This window comes from Pleurodeles waltl, chromosome 6 (genome assembly GCF_031143425.1).
Source record: "Pleurodeles waltl isolate 20211129_DDA chromosome 6, aPleWal1.hap1.20221129, whole genome shotgun sequence".
Taxonomy (NCBI): domain Eukaryota; kingdom Metazoa; phylum Chordata; class Amphibia; order Caudata; family Salamandridae; genus Pleurodeles; species Pleurodeles waltl.
Genome location: NC_090445.1, coordinates 578,883,164 through 578,899,148, shown reverse-complemented (window position 1 = coordinate 578,899,148; position 15,985 = coordinate 578,883,164). Strand labels below are relative to the sequence as shown.

At 45.2% G+C, this 15,985-nt stretch overlaps 1 protein-coding gene across 4 annotated transcripts in view; it reads right to left on the bottom strand.

Annotated features, from left to right (window-relative positions):
* FKBP5 (FKBP prolyl isomerase 5) overlaps positions 1–15,985 on the bottom strand; it is an 805,772-nt gene that overhangs the window by 58,663 nt on the left and 731,124 nt on the right. The window lies entirely within an intron of this gene.

The following is a 15,985-nucleotide window of genomic DNA, read 5'->3' as shown; positions in this document are numbered from 1 at the left end:
TGGAATAGGGATGAGGAAGTATTCATCCTGCAGTTCGAGTGACACCATCCAGTCTCTAATATCCACTGCCAGTAGAACTTGAGCTAGGGTCAGAATCCTAAACTTTCCCTTTTAAGGAAGAATGCCAGATCCCTGAGGTCCAGAATTGGATGCAGGTTGCCATCCTTCTTGGGCACCAGGAAGTAACATGTATAATATTCCTTACCCCTTTTCTGCTTTGAAATTAACAATACTGCTCCTTTCAGAAGAACTGCCACCTCCTGTTGCAGTATGGCTAAATGGTATAAAGGTGGAGAAGAGAGGGTGGGATAGGGAGGCTGAAGAAAGGAAAGGGTGTAGCCCTTTTCTGTGATGTGAAGATCCAATCGTTCAAAGTAATGGCCTTCCAGGCCTTAAGAACAAGTTTCATTTTGGCCAAATACCAGTAGTTTTGTAAGATTTCACTACGTTTTTGCTGAAACGTTTTGACAAATTATACAATTGTATAAGATGTCGATACATGATAAATGTTGAGTCATTTAAGTGCCCGTTTTTTCATTCAGAAAAAATGCAGGATCTGAACAAGGATTTGCCGTCCTTATTAGTGAGTGCCACAATGTCACAGAAACCTCTCACTTAAAAAAAAAAACATGGAAGAGAACTAGGAGTACAAGTAAGCAGCATTGACTTCTCCGACAAGTAATCTCTGTAACCAGTTGTAAACACCGAAGATAATTTTTTATAGGCATTTCTCTGTGCCAGTACAGAAACTGCAGCAGTCACAATAATTTGTACAGTCGCGGTGTGGCCGCATCTATAGAAACATACTTCTGAACTGGCAGAAAATGAAATTGTGGCTCTCACATTTTTTCTCAGCAAAGAAACGTGCTTTCCAAGAGCTGCCAAGGGTATTGCACAGCACAAAGTGTGGTTGACTATATGAGGTGTAATTTTCTCAGGGTGGAGCAGAGTTTAGGGCACGTCCATCCCATTGGCTGGAGTTTGGGCCACCACAAAAAGTAGATTGGCTACATATATCATGAGCGAAGCATTGCACTGCATGAATTTATTTGTAAAAATGTTTTAGTATGTTGTACAGTGGGGCCACATTGTCCATGTGGAATATTGCAAAAGGTTCTGACAGGCAAAACATTTGTAACTCACTTATGCTCCTGGCTGATGATGTGGTCATTAAGTACCATGCCTTCTACATTACATGCCTTCGGTCGCAAAAGGCCAAGGGCTAGAAAGGTTTATGCATAAGCTAACCCATGAGCAAATTAAAGTCCAGAGAAACTGTAGACCCTAGGTAAGAGGGAAAGGATACAACAGTGCCATCAAATGTCCTTGACAGCCTTGCTAGCTGTTAGACTGACAATTCAGACCTGTTCTATGAGGCTGCTAAAGTGAAGGTCAAGTTATGCCAAGGTGTATCTACACACCTGTTTAAGCCAGGTGACATGAAAAAAGGTATAATTTCTCAAGTCTCACTAGGGGTAGAATCTCAGCTATTTTCTCCTATACTGATATTATGTTGCCATAATCAGCATAGTTTGGCATCTCAGGAACCATGCGCCCATCCTGAGCAAAAGAGACTTTGGTGATGAATTCTCTCTCTTACACATTGCAGGATGCTGAGGAAGATGGATCTGGTCTTCCTGAAGCAGAAGGAGTAGGTCCACAATCTAGACTTGTAGGAATCAGGATGGAGCCACTAGAATGATCAGTCGTCCTGGGTTGTCTCATCTTTTGAAACTCTTTCAAATTAGAGTGGTCGCAGAAAATGAATATAAAAACGCTTCTGTCCAACCACCATCATGCAATACCATGAGAATCCGGTCCTCTGCCCAACCAGGAGATGGAACTGTTGCATCAGGTGTTTAGGTGACTGGCAAAATCATCTGTGGTTGAGCAATCCCAACCTTTGAAGATAGGGCAAGGACTCCTAGGAGAATTTGCCCCTTTCGTGGGAAGTGTAACAGTCTGCTCGGGCCATGGGCTCTACTGTTGTTGATACAATGTAGAGCATTAGCAGGAACATCCTGTCCTGTGAGGCATGTTTTCACTGGACTGCAATCAACCAGCATAGGTGTCAGACTGGCTATACCACTGATCTGTCTTATAGAATGCCAATGGTGCAGTATCCTTGTGGATTACCACCAGTGTGATTTCTGCCACTTCAGGAAATGGATTTTGATGCAAGAAAATGCTTTCTACTCCAACATGTTTACTTGGAGGGACAAATTTGACTAGCTCCAAAATGCCCTGCCCAAGAGATTCAGGCAATGCTCCCACTTTTCCATATTAAGAGGAGTTGGGGCTGGCAGAGTTGCAGATGGAAGGCAAAGTGGGATTCCGACAAAAGGTTAGGAGTATTTGCCAAAGATCATGAGGTCGAGACCATGGAAGTCAGGATTAGAGTTAACTTGGACTGGCTGGACAGTCACAAGCCCAAGTATTTTTTTTAGCTGTCGTTGCAAGGAATACATGGGCAGCTTTAAATAGACTATTAAGCCTATGCTGGTTCACTGTAGACTCTGAAGACTCTCAAGTCACCGGCTCTCACAGACTTGGTGCTTATAAATTTCATGGCTTATCCAATTTTCTGTGAAGTACAAGCTTTGGAAAATCTACATTATTCCCTGTATGACTTGTGGCCATTATCTTCTCTCGAGGAGTATAAGCCATTACTAGGATTGTGCCATTGCTAGGATTGTACAGATGTAATAAATTCTTGTGGTTGGCACAAGAATGATTTGAGGAAGCAAATGAGAACACAACATAGTATAAGGTTCCACAGTGTTGTGTGACAGGGACACTCCTGGGCACAGCAGCTAGATTTCTCTTAGGAAGGACAGGTGTAACAACCTACCATCTGCACAGGGGAAAACAGATAGGTGGAACCCCATAAACCTTTTCCACACTTACTTTGAAGAAATCCATATCAGGAACAAAATGTCACCTTCCATAGACACAGGTATTATAGTGGGTTCCTCTCACAATTATTTTAGAACAAGCACAAACAATGCAGGGCACATACAAGAGTGTTTTCACAAATATTAAAAGAATGAGATGACTAAGACTGAATAGTTTGAAAACGATAGAAAAATAAGCAAAATAGGATTCTATATAATTTCCTTCCTAATAAATCTATGCTAATGAGAATTAGCACTGAAATATCTGCCTTTATGAAAGGTGCAATACATCTGCACACACCTGTTTGGTGTGGACAGACTGCCTGAGGCCTGCAAAGCTGGGCTTTGTGTGAACTCAGCTTCTGATCAGTAAATGCATTGACAATGGAAAAAAACAAGCAAGCTCCATGGAACGAAGGTGCATCTCTCTAAGAGGCCTAAGCTCTACATTTATACAGTTACACAGCTCCTGTGAGATAGCAACCTGATTTGTGATGCAGTGTGAGAGTAAACGTCTTGGAATTCCCACCCACAATAATCCACATAGGAGACCTCAAAGCCTAATCCAAACTAAACATTATATAAATACATTAACTAAAAGCAAACATACTTAAAACTGGAAACATGCACAGCGTTATGGTACACAGTGAGAAGGATACATTCAATCAAATCAGCCAGCATTTGCAATAATATATTGCTGGTCTTAGGCCATACACGAATGATGAGCAGGTACATAATATGGTGGTGCTAATGTTGGATGCCTTAATACAGGTTATACATAGGCTACATATTTATCTTTTGTTTAACAAAAAACCCTTTGCTGAAAAAGAAAACAAATGTAACTGTTTCCTAAAACGTTTGTAAATGAAACATGAAAGAAAGTCTGGGCAAATAGATAGCTTGCAGCTTCTAAAGGCTGGAAAACTGATAGCTCACTTAAGGAAGCATATTCCTCCAGCATTCCTTCATGCTCTATTAGTGGCAGCTAGGTCAGTTCAAATTTTTACAGACACTAAGGATCCTGTGTAATTCTCCCTATTTTACCTGAGATGAATGGTGTTGTGCAACGAATAATCCCATGAAGAAGAGCGAACATTACAAGTAAGCAGCTTGTACTCCCCCTACAGCGAATCTCTGTAACCAGTCAAACACTGAAGAGTATATCAAGCCCATACCCTAAATTGAGGAAAAAAGCACTGTACTCAAAATTATTATCAAGGGAGGCTCACCTTACTTTTGAATCTCTTGTGACATTTGACTCAAGACAATAGTGGCTCATAAAAGTGTGCATTAACTTTAAAGTAGTTATTTTGCAGAACTCCTTAATAAAGATGTTCCTCTGCAGAGCAGTAGCAAAAACTTTACCTCATTTGAAAGAAGTCCTAAGTCTACCCAATAAAGTTGTATAAGCTTACTGATAACAAGGAAGAATGCAACAATCTATCCACTTTCAAATGGATTGTTCTTTCATGGCCCAAGTTGTGTTTTAGGTCTCTAGATGACTAAGACATGCCTTGTTTTCGCATGTATTTAAAGTCTTGCCTAGGTAAAATTTCAATTTTCTTCTAATACCCAGAGTGCAAAAAAACTCCCTGCAGGATACAAAAGGTTTTGATGAAACTTAAGTAGGTACTGTAGTGGTCTGATTTGTGTGGTGGAAAACTGACATCACTGTGGACAAAAAAACAGGCTGTGATCTTATAACCACTTATTTCGTGTAGAAAGCCGCTCACATTTCATGGCAGCATGGATTTCACTATCCTTACCTGCAAGGTGATTTCTACTAGGAAAGCTGTTTTTCATGCTAAATGAAGTATATGGCCTTGTGAAAAGATTATGCATTACCTTAAAAGGACTGCATTCAATTCTCAGGGAGGAGAAGGTATAACAGCAATCATAGGGTTTGTGAAAAAAGAGGTTTGGAAGAACACTTCCGGTAAGCAGCAATAGCTGCCAGATGTACCTTTACAGACGAGAGGTCAAATCTTGCCCTGGACATACAACCTTCTCCATGGCATGCTGTAGGGTAGATATTCTTGTACAGGCACCAAATTCGGCATCCCTTTTATTTGACTTTATATGCAGGCCAGGCAGATGGCTAGTTGGTTGCTTAACAATGCCCATGCAGTCCTGAGAATGATTTAAATTGCCAAACTGGATGAGTTCAGAAGTCAAGATGTGAAGCCCAGTAGATGGAAGGATGGAGTGCACAATCTCCGTCTTAAATCTGTAACGAAAATCTGGTTTGCTTGTCAGTCTCCTGTCATGCAAACAAGGCGAATGGATGTATGAGTGCAGGAATGATGCCTCATCATGCTTCCGAAGGCAGGTGAAGGAGATTAGTGAACTATGATTCTAAATACCACTCACTGCCACATGGATCATCCTGGCCTTGGAATATGTTGGTTTGATGAGTACTGGTGGTATCAGGGGACATAGCCAAATGTGGACAGAAACTCCCTTAACAAAAAGTACATTCCCCTTCATACATAGCTGAAAGTACCTGGAGGTGAATTCTAGACATTATCTGTTGTTTGTATCTGCAAAGAGGTCTAACTGGGGAATGACCCACTAGCAGACTATTGTGACTAGTACCTTGTTCCTTAGGAACCATTCTTGATTCATTTGATAGGCCCTACTGAGGAAGTTTATTTGCACAACTGGGAGATTTGTAGTGCCCTAATCACTATAAAATTCCAGACTTATGTGTCTCTTGAGATAGTATTCTTGACCTTGTTCCTCCTAATTTGTTCAGATAGTACAGTGTTATTGTAATGTTCATCTGACACTGAATGGAATTAGACTTGAATGCTGAAGAAAAGATTAAAGACTTTGGCGGACCACCCTGAGTTCTATAAGATCTATGTGAAAAAATGTGTTGGATACCTGCCCTTTCTGCAGGGTCACCCAAGTTTTTGGCTGTTTTTTTTTGCAGATTCCTATTTTTGCTGGCTGTAGAAATCTGCGGACTTAACTCCTGCTAACCAGTGATAAAGCTCTAGTGTGCCTCCTTCTCAACATGGTAAAATTGGTATTTATTCCTGATTGGCATATTAAACTTGTCTCTAAGTCCCTAGTTTATTGTACCCACAGAGTACCAAGGGCCTTTAAGTTAAATGTCACCATGGGCTGCAGCACTTGTGCCACGCACTGCAGTGACAATGCAAACATGACTGCAGGCCTGTCACCAGTAGCCTGGCTGTGCAGGTTTTAAACTGCAAACTTAACCTTTCAGAAAAGCCCTTTTTGACAGGCTTATACCCTCCTTTTAAATATTAAAAACTTGCCGCTAATGAGACCTTACTGCCCATTAAGGCAGGATGCATGGTATTTAAAAGTAGGGCATGTAAACGGCTAATGTTAAACACAAAAGGCTATTATCACAATAGCAGGGTTAGCTGTTTCATAGGAAAGCAGTGGGATACAATAGTAATTTTAATAAAAGGTTATCTCTATCTAGGAAACAGCAAGAGAAATATTTCTGTTTTAATACCTGAACAAAATGGTAAAGTCGAATTTTGTCTCTTACAGAACTTTCATACATTTTTAAAAAAAGTTACCAAGTGCATGTCTAACACTTCCAAGACTTTTCAGTGTTGTCAAACTTTCACAAGGCAGCTAATAGTTCTCCTGTGGTGAGGAGTTTACTGTTCGGAGGAGCAAACAATAGGCTGACATGAATGAGCTGAGATGACCTATATGAACCTGACAGAATAGGCAGGGGAGATTGGAAGGATCATCACTGACATTAAATTGTCAAGTCCTGCTTGAATATCACTCCTGCTTGACAGATCTGCTGGGGTTTTTGATACACCCATTAAGGCACACTTCGAAGGAGGGAAAAAGAATGTCATACACTTTGTGCATATCCACTATCTGGTTGGTGAAAGTTCAGCTTTGATTTTACCAGATGTCTGTCGCTGAGTTTTTTTGGGGGCTTGTTAGAAATGGAGTCTCTGGTTGACAGTCAGTTGCACTCTGTCCAAGCACAGACCCTCAATCTACTCAGGGTAAGAGAGGTACACACCTAGGATATCCCCCACTCAACCCTTTGAGCAGTCAGGCTTATCTGAAAGGCAATGAGCAAAGTATTTCTACAATCACACACAGTAACATAGTGCAAACAGTACAAAAGTACTCAACACCACTTTCGAAAAATAGCCAATATTTCTGAGTAAAACAAGACCAAAACAACAAAAATCCGACATACACAAGCAAAGTTATGAATTTTCAAAGATTAGACTTCACTATAGCTCTTAGAAACAAAAATGCTTCAATTTGGTGTTATCACAACGTTGTGACGGAGTCGTTCCTAACAATCCAACGCCAATGGCGCCGGCCACGGAGTCGCACGGACCCCGTGTGAAAGTGAGGAAACAAGCCAGTGCACGGAGTCACAGAAGCGAGGCGTGGCTGGATCCATTGCGGCGTCAGTTCCGGTGCTGTGGAACGGAGGCATCGGTGTGCAGTGTAGGGTCCTTGCTGCGGAGCAGTGGAGATGAGGCGTCGTCGGTGGGAATCCTTGGTTCATTACACTCTGGTGAGGTCGATGTCCAGCAGGTCAAGATGCGGTGGGGCAACCTCATGTGGTCGCGGTCACGCCATGGGGCTGCAGGCGCTGCAGCAGAATTGGAGGTTACGGACGTCAGTGACACAGCACTTGGGACTCATGAATTCACGGGACGCCAGCGAGACTGTGGTGGTTTCAGTCCTGCGATGTCAGTCAGGGTCGTCGCACTCCAGCGGGGCTCATGGCTTCAGTTGCAGGTGGTGCAGGGACAGGCAGCGGCATCAGTCCGGGTGTCGTCTGGCATTGGTGTACTGGATTTTTCTCAATTTCAACCAGCTTTCACTCCCAAAGGCCCGGAAACTGGAAGAGGCACAACCTGGTGGGTTGGGGTCCACAGCAAGTGAACCTAGAGGCTGGTAGGTGAAGTCTTTGCTGCCCCTGAGACTTCTTAACAGGAGGCAAGCTCAGACCAAGCCCTTGGAGAACCTTCACAAGCAGGATACACAGCAAAGTCCACTCTTTCTCCCCTCCAAGGCAGAAGCAGCAACTGCACGCCAACCCAGCAAAGCACACAGAGCAAAGGGGCGCAGTACTCCTCCTCCAACTCTTCTCCTTGGCAGAGGTTCCTCTTGATCCAGAAGTGTTCTAAATATCTGGAGTTTTGGGTCCACTACTTATTTCCATTTTTGCCTTTGAAGAAGGCAAACTTCAAGGGGAAGTCTCTGTGGTTAACAAGATCCTGCCTTGCCCAGGTCTGGCCTAAGACACACACTAGGGGGTTGGAGACTGCATTGTGAGAGGACAGACACAGCCCTTTCAAGTACAGAGGTGTCAGTCCCCCCTCCCCACTCTAGCCCAGAAGACTCATCAGGGTATGCAGGACACTCACCAGCTCCCTTTGTGTCACTGTCTAGAGGGAATTCACAAACAGACCAACTTTCAGTCAGACCCAGACATGGATTCCACAGGCAGGCAGAGGCACAGAATGGTTAAGCAAGAAAATGCCAACTTTCTAAAAAGTTATTTCTAAAAGTTGTCATAACAAATGAGGCAAACCCAAATAACTCGAATAACCATTAGACCCGGGTAATTAAATATAAGAAAAACACATGTGGTCAAAACTTTCTAAAAGTGGCATTTTCAAACTGACAATCTAAAAAACAACTTTACCAAAAGATGTATTTTAAATTTGTGAGTTCAGGGACCCTAAACTCTGAATCTCCATCTGCTCCCAATGGGAAACTGCACCTAAGAGATATTTAAAGGCAGTCCCTATGTTAACCTATGGGAGCGATAGGCCTTGCCATAGTGAAAAATGAATTTTGGCAGTATTTCACTACCAGGACATGTAAAACACATCAAATGTCCTTCCTTTTAAATACACTGCACCCTGCTCAAGGAGCTACCTAGGGCTTACCTCAGGAGTGACTTACATGTACAAAAAGGGAAGGTTTGGGCCTGGCAAATGGGTACACTTGCCAGGTCGAATTGGCAGTTTAAAACTTCACACAGAGACACTGCAGTGGCAGGTCTGAGCCATGTTTACAGGGCTACTTAAGTGGGTGACACAATCAGTGATGCAGGTCCACTAGTAGCATTTGATTTACAGTCCTGGGCACCTCTAATAAACTTTACTAGGGACGTACTAGTACAATTTGCACAGAGAGCACCTGCACCTTAGCACGGGTCAGCAGTGGGAAAGTACCCAGAGTACCAAAAAAAACAAAAACAAAGTCCAGCACACAGTCAAAAATACAGGAAGCAGAGGCAAAAAGATAGGGGAAACCACACCAAGAATGCCAAGTCTAACGGGGATATACAAACTGCCTAAAACAGGATTTTAGTGTTCGATGAGGGAGGTCAGCAGGATTTCTATAGTACAGTCCCCTCCGGCCATCAGAGCCTGAGTTTGGTGTGGCTAAAGACTTTGGCCATCTTCAATATGCCCAGAGTGGCTAGGGTTAGCCCCCGAAACCTTTATCCCATTGGTTAGGGCATCCTTAGGGGTCATTACCTCCAACCAGCAGATTCCAGACAGAAATGTGGCACCTCCAGGTAACCATGTCAGAACACTCCTGGAATGTGGTAGGTCAGAAGAGGGTGAACTTGCTGAAGACTGAACCGTTCCTCCATCGTGTACCCAGGACAAAGAAGTGGGCTGCAGGGGTCATAAGGCTGACCTCCTGTTAAAGCTACAAAGACGCAACACACTACAAGAAGATTTTTTCTGCACCTGCCCAGCAGCAACTGGACCTGGCTGGACCCTTCTGTTGGCCTCTGCTTGCCACCATGTGAGTCTTTAAGCCCCTCCTCTGAGGGCATGCAGGGAGTTGCAAGTGTACTACTGTGTTGGATTAGGACTTAAAAGAACTAACACCAGAAGATATAGGCCCTCATTATGAGATTGGAGGCAAATGCAGCCTACCGCCACGGCGACGGCCACCAACACACCGTTGCTATGGCTACAGTCCGTCCATGCCATTATGACCGTCGCCAGAGTTCCACCAGAAGGCTAGCGGAATTCCGCCAACGGTCATGGCAGCAGTCGGTGGTAAGGTGGTGCTGCTGCCAGCAGCAGCGTCACGCCAGCAAAACACTGAATACCGTATCATGTTCCATGATATGGCCTGGCGTGTTTTGCTGGAGGACGCTGCTGCTGGCAGCAGCGCCGCGTCCCGTCTCCTACCGGAGGACCCCCTGCAAGCAGGTAACTCGATTTCTCAGACAGGAGAGGGGGAGGTTGGGGGGTGTTGTGTGCGTGTGTGGGGGTGTGTGTGACTGTGTTTGAATGCATGCATGCGTGTGTAATGCGTGTTTGCATGAGTGGAAATGTGTATATGTGCATGTTGTGTCGTGTGATTGCGTGTGTTCCTGGATGTATGTTTGTGAGTTTTGCAGTTTGTCTGTATGTATGTATGCATGCGTGGGTGAATGTGTGTATATGTGTGTGTATGCATGCATGTATGTGTGTATATGTGGGGAGAGGGGATGGAGGGGGGATGGCGGGGGAGGACTCTTGGAAGGGGGAGGGGGCGGTAGAGACCCCTATCAGTGCCAGGGAAAGATAGTGCCTACCGCCATGGTTTTTGTGGCGGTACGAAAACCAAGGAAACCATGGTGGTAGCTGGGGACATTATACTGTAGGCAGCCTAGTGATGGCTGAAGTCTCCAGCCCAGCGGTCGTTACCACCCTGGCAGTCGGTGTGTTACTTTGGCGGTTTGGCTTTTGCCAAACCGCCAATGCCATAATATGGCAATATGTACCATCAGCCTGTTGGTGGTACTATCGCCACTATTGCACCATCCGCCAGAGTTGTAATGAGGGCCATACTCTTTGACCAGAATGAATCAAGGGAGTGTATTTGACTCAAAGTCCATCGCAGTTAAAATTAAATTGCACCAAGGTCTTGTTCTGCTGTGACAGTTAACTATCATTGGTATTTTGTGATTCTTACAACTAGCTCTATTTAAAACTTTAAACCTGTATAGCTCAGGTTCCCCTTATAGAATTTTCCTCATTTTTGGTGTAATTTTGTTTGTAGCAATATCACAAAATAAAAGGACAGATGGAGTGTTGAAGCTTTCCAAACACTCACCCCCAGTCAGATCTGGGTTTAATCCATCCTTATTATACTCGCCATGTCACACCCTGTTTGGACCCAGCCATATGCAAGTCAGTCTTGACCCTGCTCCCCATGGGAACAGTCCAGCCCGAACTGCCAAGCCAGGTCCTCCCTGGAGCGGAAACAAGCATCCTGGGACAAGTTTTGGGGTATCACCCCTCATCATCCAGGCTAGCTTGAATCCAATACTCATTCATTTTATGATTTTTACTGCTTTGCATTTCAACTTTATTATTAATTTAGTAAAGCGTGTCTGCTCTTTGTCTTAACTACCAGGAGACTGAGGTCAGGTTTTTTAGTGATATTAGTGGCTCACCCTCCCAAGGACTGTGATTATTACTTGAGCTGGGTACTTCTCCCCCTCATCTAAGAAGACAATCTTTTACAAGATGACTCCCTTTTCAACCAAGTCCTGGATTCAATGATAATCAAGCATCTGTGATGATTAATTCAGAATATATATCTCTAAATCTGCATAGCATGCTGTAGCTGACGAATGACAAGAGGTGTCTATTCAAAGTGTTCTGCTTCTATCACAGAGCATTAAACAGTTCAGGACCTGGGTATATCCAACAGCAATTCAAACGTTTCCAACCAACTTGGCCACTGTGCTCTAGCACTGCTCTTTTACTCTAAGTTGCTTTTCTTTGTGGCCAAATGAATGGAAGTCATTCTTTTAGCTACCTCACTGCCAAGGCATGGACTCAATTACCTGTTAATCTTTGTCAAATTATTTCTCATCTGGATAGCAGCGAACCACTTAAAACAATCTCTTTACACATTAGTTTAGATTGTTGGCTTTCTTCCTATTATTGGTGGGTTTTTTCACAACAGGAAGCCATTATTAGGGTAACTGTTGCACTTTATAAATTATTATTCCCTCATTCATTCATAACCTGGTGGAATGGGGAACCTTTCAGCAAATTCTGTATGGCACCACAAAGGGAATGACTGAATCGTTGCTTGGGAATGTATTAACCTGTCTTTCCAGTTGCTGGATGACAGACACTATTGACCTTCCAAACATTGCTGAAGAGGTTTCATGTGAATATGCGAGTATAGAACTAGAAAAATGCAGGATTACATCTACCTTAGAAAAGACATGCTGCTGAATGAGATGCTTTGAGAAGAGTGTAAAATTGCACATGATATGTGAAACACTCTTTTGAAAGATAAATGTTTGACCTTTGGGAGCCTAGTACTGCTCCTCAATAGTGGCTGGATTGAAATGGGGGTGGATGCCGACTGGGGATGATTGACCTGCAGGCCTACATATTAAAGAATGTGGAAAGTAAAGAAATAATGATAAGAATCCAGCTGAGGATTTGAGACCTTGATGTACAAGTTACTTAACTTCGATAACGATATTTCTGGTAGAGACATATTCTAGTTCTGGCACACAGATAAGTCCCTTGTAAAAGGTACCAGTGGTACCAAGGGCCCTGTGACCAGGGAAGGTCCCTAAGGTCTGCAGCATGTGTTGTGCCACCCTAAGGGACCCCTCACCTAACACATTTACACTGCCATTGAAGATTGTGTGTGTTCCATAATGGCAACACTGAACACTGGGAAGTTTGGTATCAAACTTCTCAGAATAATAAACCCACACTGATGCCAGTGCTGGATTTATTAAACAAAAATGCACACAGAGGGCATCTTAGAGATGCCCCCTGTATTTTACCCAATCCTTCAGTGCAGGACTGACTGGTCTGTGCCAGCCTGCCACTGAGTTGAGTTTCTGACCCCCTGGGGTGAAAGCCTCTGTGCTCTCTGGGGCCAGAAACAAAGCCTGCTCTGGGTGGAGGTGCTTCACACTTCCTCCCTGCAGGAACTGTAACACCTAGCAGTGAGCATCAAAGGCTCAGGCTTCATGTTACAATGCCCCAGGTAGTGGAGATGACCCCCCTCGCCCCCCACCCCGGACACAGACCCCACTTTTGGTGGCAAGTCCGGGGAGATAATGAGAAAAACAAGGAGGAGTCACCCTCCAGCCAGGAAAGCCCCTGAGGTGTCCTAAGCTGAGGTGACCCCTGCCTTAGGAAATCCTCCATCTTGTTTTGGAGGATTCCCCCCAATAGGATTAGGGATGTGCCCCCCTACCCACAGGGAGGAGGCACAAAGAGAGTGTAGACACCCTCAAGGACAGTATCCATTGGCTACTGCCCCCCAGACCTAAACACACCCCTAAATTGAGTTTTTAGGGGTGACCCTGAACCCAGGAAACCAGATTCCTGCAACCTACAACAAAAAGAAGAACTGCTGACCTGAAAGCCCTGCAGAGACGACAGCTGACTTGGCCCCATCCCTATCGGCCTGTCTCCAGACTCAAAGAACCTGCACAGCAACGCATTCAGTGGGACCAGCGACCTCTGAGGACTCAGAGGACTGACCTGCACCTAAAGGACCAAGAACCTCCTGAGCACAGCGGCTCTGTCCAGAAACAACAACAAAGCAAGCAACTTTAAAGAGACTCCAACTTCACGCCAGAAGGGTGAGTTTTCACACTCTGCACCCAACACCCCTGGCTCGAGTTCAGGAGAAGCAGCACCACACAGAGGACTCTCAGCCGACTCCAACGATGTGGACACCATGATTTGACCTCCCTGCACCCCCACAGCGACGCCTGCAGAGAGGATCCAGAGGCTCCCCCGACCGCAACTGCCTGATAACAAAAGAACCCGACACCTGGACCAAGCACTGTACCCGCAGCCCCCAGGACCGAGAGGAACCACCTACCAGTTCAGGTCCAGGCCCTCATCCTAGCCCAGTTGGTGGCTGGCCCGAGAAGCCCCCGGGTCCCTCCATTGTTTTCTATGGCAAACCTAACACCTACTTTGCACACTGCACCCGGCCGCCCACGTGCTGCTGAGGGTGTGTTTTGTGTGCTTGTGAGTGTCCCCTCCACTGCTCTACAAAATCCCCTTGGTCTGCTCCCAGAGGACGCAGGTAATTACCTGCTAGCAGACTGGAACCGGAGCACCCCTATTCTCCATAGACGCCTATGTTATTTGGGCCCTCCTTTGACCTCTGCACCTGACCGGCCCTGTGTTGCTGGTGCGGTGGATTTGGGGTTGCCTTGAACCCCCAACGGTGGGCTACCTATGCCCAGGAGACTGAACTTGTAAGTGCTTTACTTACCTGAGAAACTAACCAATTTCTACCTTCCCCAGGAACTGTTGATTTTTGCACTGTGTACACCTTTAAAATAGCCTATTGCCATTTTAACCAACACTGTGTGTACTATTGTTTTAAATCAAAGTTCTATACTTACCTGTATGAAGTATCTAACAATTTATGTACTTACCTAAAATGTGATTCTTGCAGTTCTAAAATAAATTAAGAAAATATATTTTTCTATATAAAAACCTATTGGCCTAAAGTTAAGTCTTTGAGTATGTGTTCTAATTTGTTGCCTGTGAGTGTACAACAAATGCTTAACACTACCCTCTGATAAGCCTACTGCTCGACCACACTACCACAAAATAGAGCATCAGTATTATCTAATTTTGCCACTATGGACCTCTAGGGGGAACCCTTGGACTCTGTGCACACTATCTCTCACTTTGAGATAGTATATACAGAGCCAACTTCCTACAAAGTCGGATCGCCCAAGCTCTAAAAGGTTGATGTGGAGTCCAGACTCCGTCGGAGACCAGAGGCCTTTGATCTCCGGCTCTCCCATGTGGCCACCCGATCCCAGGAGTGATGCATCTGTCACTACTGTGAGATCTGGTTGCGGAAAGGAGAGGGATTTGCCATTGACCCAATCTGGATTCGACAACCACCACTGCAGGCCTTTCGCATTTCCCATTGAGATCTGTACCATGTCGGAGAGATTCCCCTGATGCTGCGCCCACTGGAACTTCAGGTACCACTGCAGAGCCCGCATGTGCCATCTGGCATGCTGGACCAGCAGGATGGAGGAAGCCATGAGGTCCAGCAGCTCAGAGTCATTCTCACCGAAATCCAGGATAGCGGCTGAAACAGCTGTATCATAGCCTGAATATCCCGGACTGACTTTTCTGGAGGATAAGCCTGAAACTGCACTGTGTCCAGAACAGTTCCAATGATAGAGAGTGTCTGACAGGGAGTCAGATGTGACTTTGGCACTTTGATAGTGGAGGTCGGAGACAATTTTCTGGGGCTTGTCCGCCTTCAATAGCCAGTCGTCGAGGTAGGGGAAGACTGGGACCTCTAACCTGTGCAGATGAGCTGCAACCACTACCATCACTTTCGTAAACACCCGAGGAGCACTGGTAAGGCCAAAGGGGAGCACGGAGAACTGAAAGTGCTCATGCCCTACCACAAATCAAAGGTAACGTCTGTGGGCCAGCAGGACGAGAATATGGAAATATGTGTCCTGCAAGTCCAACGCAAACAGCCAGGATCCAGGGCAGAAAGGACCTGAGCCAGGGTTAACATCTGGAACTTCTCCTTCTTGTTGAAGAGATTGAGGAACCGTAGGTCTAAGATAGGGCGAAGACCACTGTTCTTTTTGGGCACCAGAAAGTAGCAGGAATAGCAACCACGACCTACTTCTGGTGCAGGGACCCTCTGTATGGCTCCCTTGGCCAAGAGAGCATTGACTTCCTTGCAGATAAATGCCAAATGATCCTTTGACAGGTTATCAAATGATGGTGGCATGGCTGGAGGAGAAGTCTCGAAGGAGAGGTGGTAGCCCCTTTGGACGATCTGTAAAACCAACCTGTCCGTGGTAATGGATTCCCAGTGGGTCAGATGATGGCAAATTGTGGACCCGGATGTCCCAACGGACTAGGAAGGTTTTGAGGCAAAAGAGGGGGTGGGGGTGGAGTGGGTGGCCCGCTGACTCCCTGATCCACGAGCTCGGTGGAACTGTAACACCTAGCAGTGAGCATCAATGGCTCAGGCTTCATGTTACAATGCCCCAGGTAGTGGAGATGCCCCCCCCCCACCCCCCTGGACACAGCCCCCACTTT